We start from the raw sequence: 8,595 nt of genomic DNA, 5'->3' as shown, positions 1-8,595 counted from the left end.
TGGGCAAAGGACCTAAACATACACTTCTCCAAAGTGGACATACAGAAGGATAAGAGGCATATGAAAAAAAATGCTCAACGTCATTAATCATCTGAGAGATACAAATTAAAACAACAATCACCTCACACCTGTCAGAATGGCTATCATCAACAAATCAACAAACGAACAGTGTTGGTAAGGATGTTGGGGAAAAGGAACCCTAGTACACTGTTGGTGGGAATGCAAACTGGTGTAACCACCGTGGAAAATAGTATGGAGTTCCCTCAAAAATTAAAAATGGAACTTCCATTTGATCTAGTGACCTCACTTCTAGGAATATATACTAAGAAACCCAAAGCCCCAGTCAGAAAGAATATATGTACCCCTATGTTCATAGAAGCACAATTTATAATAGCTAAGATTTGGAAACAGCACAAGTGCCCATCACCAGATGAGTGAATTAGAAAACTGTGGTACATCTACACAATGAAGTACTACACAATGTTAAAAAAGAATGAATTCTTACCATTTGCAACAGCATGGATGGTCCTAGAGAGTATTATGCTAAATGAAATAAGCCAGTCAGAGAAAGATAAATATCACATGATCTCACTTATATGTGGAATCGAATGAAAAAAATAAACCGTTGAACAAAATAAATTGAGACATAGGACTGTGGAACATACTGATGAATTTCATAGGCAAGGTGAGGTGGGGGATGATATTAACCACGTGACAATGCATATATGCATAACCTATGGATACTGATAATAGTGTGATGAATGCTTAGGTGGGGTAGTATGGTTCAATTGGGGAAAAAACAAAGGGTACATCTGTAATACTTTAAACAATAAAGATAAATTAGGCAAGATAAAATATTGTCATTTGCAACAACATGGATGGATCTTGAGAATGTCATGCTTAGTGAAATAAGTCAGACAGAAAAAGTAAAGAACTATATGATTTCACTCATATGTGAGATATAAAACTGAAAGCAACAGATGAACAAACAAACTAACAAACAAAAACTCAGACACAAACAACAGTAAGATGTCTACCAGAGTGAAGTTGGTGGGGTAGAAACTGTAAAAGGGGTCAAATACATGGTGATGGAAGATTTCACTTGGGGTGTTGGGCACACAATGCAATATACAGATGATGTGTCATTGAACCGTATACTTGAAACCTATGCAATCTTATTAACCAACTAGAGGTCCAGTGCACAAATTCGTGAATGGGTGGCGTCTGGCCAGCGATCAGGGGTGGGGCCAGCTGGGGGGAGGATCCACGGGTATTTGGTGGGCAGGCCCCACCCCCTGGTTAAACTCCCAGTTGAAGGGGCAATTTGCATATTAGCCCGTGTCACCCCAATTAATTTAATAAAATAAGACTTTCCTTCAGATTTGCTTTTTTCTCTGTGTTCCAGAGTACTTCACTGACCTGGGACCACTTTAGTTCCTTATTGAGTAGGAGTCCACCACCTCACATTTAGCTCCCATGCTTGATGCTAATCCAGAGATAGTCTCCTGATCCAATTCAGTGTTGATAATGACATTTGCCCTCAGATTTAAGCCATCTTTGTGCTTGCTTGTTGCTATCTGCTCTGGTTTCAGCTTACCCTCATTTTAGGTAGCAGGAGGTGCCTCGAAATTTTCTCTTATTTTTATAAATCCAACAAGACATTAAATATCTGTTTTATTAAGGATCTAATTGATTTATTGTGAGAAAGCCTCTCAATAGATCTAGTCCACTATACTATTCTTCTCCCATTTTTTCTTCAATTCACTGAAATATGGCTTTCTGCTCTAAACTTTTATCTGAAATTGCCATCACCAAGATCAGGTAAGAGATTCATAAAGCCAAATATAACATATTTTTGTTCTTATTAGCACTTTATATCTTACTACTGGCCCAGTGCACAAAATTTGTGCATGGGGGGGTGTCCCTCAGCCCAGCCTGCACCCTCTCCAATCTGGGACCCCTCAGAGGATGTCTGACTGCCGGTTTAGGCCCACAGGGATTGGGCCTAAACCGGCAGTCAGACATCCCTCTTGTAATCCGGGACTGCTGGCTCTTAACCACTCACCTGCCTGCCTGCCTGATTGCCCCCAACTGCCCCCCTGCCAGCCTGCTTGCCCCCAATTGACCCCCCTGTCAGCCTGCTCACCCCCAACTGCCCCCCCTGCTGGCCTGATCACCCACAACTGCCATCCCATCCTGGCCTAATCACCCACAACTTCCCTCCCCTCTTGGCCCCTAACCACCTCTACCTCAGCCCCACCACCATGGCCTTGTCCAGAAGAATGTCCGGAAAGTCTCCTGGAAGGTCTCCCAGCCTAATTAGCATACTACCCTTTTATTAGTACAGAATAGAGGCCTGGTGCATGGGTGGGGGCCGGCTGGTTTGCCCTGAAGGGTGTCCCAGATCAGGATGGGGGTTCCCTTGGGGGGTGGGGCAGCCTGGGCGAGGGGCCTATGGTGGTTTGCAGGCTGGCCATGTCCTCATTGGGGTGGGGGTCCCCATTGGGGACAGTGCCAGCCTGGGCAAGGGGCTGGGGCAGTTTTCAGGTCAGCCACGCCCCCATGGGGTGAGGGTCCCCCTTGGGGGGGTGTGGCCAGCCTGGGTGAGGGTCTGATGGTTGTTTGTAGACTGGCCATGCCCCCCAGTGGGGACCCTCACCCCAATGGTGATGTGGTCAGCCTGGTTGAGGAGCTGAGGGCCGTTTGCAGGACCCTCCCTCAGCAGCTGGCCTGGGTGACCCAAACTTCCTGCGCACTCAGGCCAGATCCGTGGCCACCACCCACAGGCCCCTCCTTCAGTGGCCAGCCCAGATGGGTGGGAAACTTGGCTTCCTCCATTGCCAGGGGTGACCCAAGCCCCCGCCCGCCCAGCTGACTCCTTGGCTGCTGTAATCTTTTTCCCACTAATTTGCATATTCCCTTCTGATTGGCTGTGGGATGTCATGGAGGTATGGTAAATTTACATATTTATCTATTATTAGTGTAGATATCTTAGTTTCCTTTGTAAGTTCTTATATCACCCATCCCTTAACTGTTTATGTTCCTTGGGGTATTTATATCAATCCTTTCCTTTTAAACCCACCAGCTTTCTATGCTCAATCTGATACATTATTGTGATTTTAGCTGCTACTTATATGTTCATGACCTCCAACACTGTCTCCATCCCAGACAAAACCAAAGTATCCAACTACCTGCTGTACTTACATGTTTCATAGTTACCTTATATTCAACATGTTAAAAACTAAATTTATCATCTTGCTTTTATACTCTGAACTACATCTTTGTTCTGAATTCTCTATCCAAACTGCACAAGTCAGAAACTAGGCCATCATTCATAGTGACTCCCTAATCACCAACCCTGACTGTTTCTACATCTCTGGATCCATTTACTTTTTTCTAGCTTCAATGACACTGTTCTAGCACAGACAAATAACTCATCTCTTGCTTGGAATATGAAGACAGTCTCTTAAGTGGTTACTCTGCCTATCCTCTTGAATCCTCTTCTCCCCACCACCCAATGCAGCCTCCATACTATAGTGAGTAATCTCTCTAAAATCTTATCATACCATTATTTTTTTTTTAATATATTTTATTGATTTTTTACAGAGAGGAAGGGAGAGAGATAGAGAGTTAGAAACATCGATGAGAGAGAAACATCGATCAGCTGCCTCCTGCACATCTCCTACTGGGGATATGCCCGCAACCCAGGTACATGCCCTTGACCGGAATCGAACCTGGGACCTTTCAGTCCCCAGGCCGACGCTCTATCCACTGAGCCAAACCGGTTTCGGCACATACCATTATTTTGATTAAGCAATTATCTACTACAGGATATAGTTCAAAATTTTTCAAGGTCTTTACACATCGGTCTTTGCCTATTGTCCAGGCTAATCTCTCTGTCACACTACATTCCTCTTCCGTGGATGTCACAATATTTGAGGAATATTTAATCACTCGCATTTCCTTAAACATTATCTCTTAACAGAAGTGTCTTTGTACTCTTCCTCTCTCTCTACAGTCCCTTTACTTGCTTTCTCTCATTGCTTGGATAAGGTGCTCCCAAAGCACCAAGCATTTATCTTTAGTAGTTTATATCTTATTGCACTGTACTTATCTTCTGTCTTTATTAGTGTAAGCTCCTTGAGGATGGCCTATTTATTATTTATCATAATACCTAAACATAAAGGGCATTCAACAATGTTTACAGGAAGAAAACAGAACAAATTTAACCTGCAGCCTTAGCTTTATTTGTAACACACTTTTATAAACTGTATTGAGAAAGGGGAAAAAAATAAAAGAATGCTCAAGCAGTTCAAAGCCTTCTTGCTGTTAACTATACTTCCAATCTAAATGCATGAATTTGTTGGTATATATTAATCTTAGCCCATTTCTCCTCTCCAATTAGTACAGAGAGTTCAATTAACATCCTGGTATACCAAGAATACTAAAAATATGTAGCTATAGACCTTATCCAGCTTTATTAGTATTAGAAAGGAACAGAGTGTTGGCAACTGCTTACTTAAGGGGTTCTGGTTCTGGTTCTATCTTTTAGGTTCTACTTTGTTGTTCTGATTATAGAATGGAGAAGGGATATTAGAATAAAGTTGCTTAAATATGAATTTTTAAACCTAAAATTTAACCTAATGAATTTTCTAATAATGAACATTGTTTTGTTATAAAAGCAAAGTGATAATTTATACCATGAGGGAGGGAAAGGTTGTCCAGCCCCGCGCCCCTTTTCTGCTTTTTAATCTTTCTGCTGCTGCCATCTTGTGTTCTATATGTATTGTTTGCATTTGCTTTTAGAATTAATTGATATCCCTCTGTACCTCTAAATACCACTGAAGGAAACAATGGGGATATTCTAATACTTCCCTGTCCAATGTTCTTTCCACTTCACCACATTTGTGACCGAATAGGATATAATCATCACAACTGTAGCTCCTATTTGTGATCATCTTTGTAGTTTACAGTTTTTCACATGCATGTCATCACAGGTTGCTCCTAATAGCAACATTTCAATGATTCAGAGATTAAAAATTCTTTAGGCAAATAATCATAGAATTTCACAGCTGAAAAGGCTATGAGGGCACAGCTAGTCCAGTGGTTTTCAAACCATATTATTCTATGTCCTAGGATTCCTGGGAATTGATTTGTAGGTTGGGGTAGGGGTAATGGAACTTCCTTCCCCAACCCTATACCCACAAAATGCAATTGCCTGTTTTATATATAGCCTGTACAATTGCTTTTATATGTTTTATCCTATTTGGGTTATATATAAGATTTTTTTTCTGTATGATATTTGTTCCACAGCAAGGATTCTACTCCTTAAAAGTTAAAAATTCACGTTACAGATCAGAAAATTGAAATTCAGAAAGGTTCAGTCATGAATCAAAGATTGCACAGTTATAGTTAACTGTGGGAGCAGGGTCTTCCTGATTCCAAGGCCCAACCTGGCTTCTCAGACTATGAAGTTGTTTATAATAAAAGATTAAATCCAGGTAGCTTAAAAAATAAAAGATCTGACAAGAAAACAGAGGACTTTAAAAAAAATTGTAAAAGTGCATAACACAAAATTTACCATTTTAATCACTGAAGTGTACATTTTAGTGTCATTAAGATAGAGTCAAAAAAGATGAGAACAAGGACAGTGCTCTGAGGAAGACTGAAATATATTGTTCAAGGGGATTAAAAATGGCAGCAGAATAAGTGGATGCTGCACAGACATGCTCCCAGAAACAAACTAAAATTACAACTACAATACAGAAAAACTTCCTGAATAATCAACAGAAGACTCACAGGAGAGAATCCTGATACCCAGGACCAAAAGGGGAGACTACATAGAGACTGATATTTGCCTTCTCTGGGGGGAAGACTATTGGAAAACACCTTGCTCTGAGGCCACTCACGAGACTAAAAATAACAATTAGCCTCCAGGCAGAAGCAACTGCCCCAACCTGTTGAAAAAAACTCTTGCCACACTTGAAGATGATTGCCTGGGGACAATTCAAATCGGAATCCTATCAGTCTGTAGGCCAGTGGTTCTCAAGCTTGGCTGCACATTAGAATCACCTGGGAATCTCTTTAAAATCCTAATTTCTGGGCCTCATCCTCCAGAAATTCTTTTTCTTTGTTATGGGGTGGGGCCACAGCATTAGTAACAAAGAAACAGAATTTACGGAGGATGAGGCCCAGAAATCAGGATTTTAAAAAGATTTTCAGGTGACTCTAATGTGCAGTCAAGGTTGAGAACTACTGCTCTGGAGACTTTGAGTCTTTTCCTGATCTACTTAGTCAGAAATAGTATTTGACACTGTCCTGAACTAGAGATTGAGAGGCATAGAGGATCTACCTAATACATAGTCACAAACCCAAACAGACAGCCAAAATGAGGAGATAAAGAAATAACCCCCAAGTGAAAGAACAAGAGAATTCTCCAGAAGAGATAAATGAAGCAGAGATAAGAAATTTATTTGAAATAGTGTTCAGAGTAATGATGGTAAAGATGCTCAACAGCATGAGAAAAGATATAGTAACTATGAAAAAAGAGCAGTCGGAAATAATGACATAACAAAAATAAAGAACACGTTGGAAGGAATACACAGCAGATTAGGGGAAGCTGAGGATTGAATCAGTGAATTAGAAGACAAGATTGAAAAAAATCACTCAATCAGAGCACCAAAAAGAAAAAAAAAAAAACACAATAAAAAAACAGGAGGACAGCTTAAAGGAGCTATGGGACAATGTGAAATGTAGCAATATTAGAATAGCAGGTGTGCCAGAGGAGTCAGAAAGGGAGAAAGGGAAAGGAAAAAGTCACATGAGTTCAGGAGGCACAGAGAAGCCTTTTCAACAAATGGTGCTGGGAAAACTGGACAAACACATGCAAAAAGATGAAACTAAGTCACCAACTTGTACCATACCCAAAATAAACTCAAGAATAAACTCAAAATCAATAAAAGACTTAAATGTAAGGCATGAAACAATAAAAATATTAGAAAAAACATAGGCAGTAAAATCTCAGACATCTCATGTAGTAGGCATAGTCATCACCTACAAACAACACCAAGGCCTTCTTAGATGGGTAGCTCCTGTATCCCTCCTTTTGGAAATATTGCGGGCGGTGGGGGGTGGGGGGCTCCTTAATTATGTAATATGGCAATGTGAGATTGCTAATGTGCCTATAAGAAGGCCTTTGTGTTATTTATACGTGATGACCTTGTTGTATTCACCAAGAAGGTAGAGATGGAAAGGGCTCCACTCATGAGACTAGGCCTGCATCAAACAATTAAATGACAATATCCTTGGGCTAATATCCTATTCCTCAAGTCATTTTGGCCTGAATTTCTTTTTTTTTTAATATATTTTTTATTGATTAAGATATTACATATGTGTCCTTATCCCCACGTTACCCTCTACCCCCCCGCCCCCCGCTCATGCCCTCACCCCCCCATTGTCCGTGTCCATTGGTTAGGCCTATATGCTTGCATATAAGTCCTTTGGTTGATCTTTCCCCCTTACCCCACCCTCCCCTACCTTCCCTCCAAGGCCCGACAGTCCAATCAATGCCTCTCCGTCTCTGGATCAGTCCTTGTTCATCAGTTTATGTTGTTCATTATATTCCACAAATGAGTGAGATCATGTGGTATTTATCCGCTCTCCAGTTCCATCCATGCTGTGACAAATGGTAAGAGTTCCTTTTTCTTCTTCCTCTTCTTAAAGAATACCTTTCAGCATTTCATATAATGCTGGTTTGGTGGTGATGAACTCCTTTAGCTTTTTCTTATCCGTGAAGCTCTTTATCTGACCTTCTATTCTGAATGATAGCTTTGCTGGATAAAGTAATCTTGGTTGTAGGTTCTTGCTATTCATCACTTTGAATATTTCTTGCCACTCTCTTCTGGCTTGCATGGTTTCTGTTGAGAAATCAGCTGACAGTCGTATGGGTACTCCCTTGTGGTAACTGACTGTCTTTCTCTTGCTGCTTTTAAGATTCTCTCTTTGTCTTTTCCTCTTGGCATTTTAATTATGATGTGTCTTGGTGTGGTCCTCTTTGGGTTCCTTTTGTTTGGGGTTCTCTGCGCTTCCTGGACTTGTAAGTCTATTTCTTTGACCAGGTAGGGGAAGTTTTCTGTCATTATTTCTTCAAATAGGTTTTAAATATCTTGCTCTCTCTCTTCTTCTGGTACCCCTATAATTCTGATGTTGGTACGCTTGAAGTTGTCCCAGAGGCTCCTTACACTATCTTCATATTTTTGGAATCTCTTTTCTTTTTTCTTTTTCGGTTGGGTCTTTTTTGTTTCTTCGTATTTCAAATCTTTGACTTGATTCTTGGGATCCTCTTGTCTACTGTTGGATCTCTGTATATTATTCTTTATTTCAGTCAGTGTATGCTTAATTTCTAGTTGGTCCTTTTTCATATCCTCGAGAGTCTCACTAGATTTATCGAGGGTCTCACTAAATTTATCGGCGGTTTCCATAAAATTCTTGAAAAACCTTATAAACATGGCCTTGAACTCTATATCCAGTCATTTGCTTTCCTCCATGTCTGTCATTTGTGACCTGTTTCTTTGTCTCTGCATTTTTTATGCTTCC

Source organism: Myotis nattereri, assembly GCF_964212035.1.
Source record: "Myotis nattereri genome assembly, chromosome: X".
NCBI lineage: Eukaryota > Metazoa > Chordata > Mammalia > Chiroptera > Vespertilionidae > Myotis > Myotis nattereri.
This window is presented reverse-complemented; position numbering follows the sequence as displayed.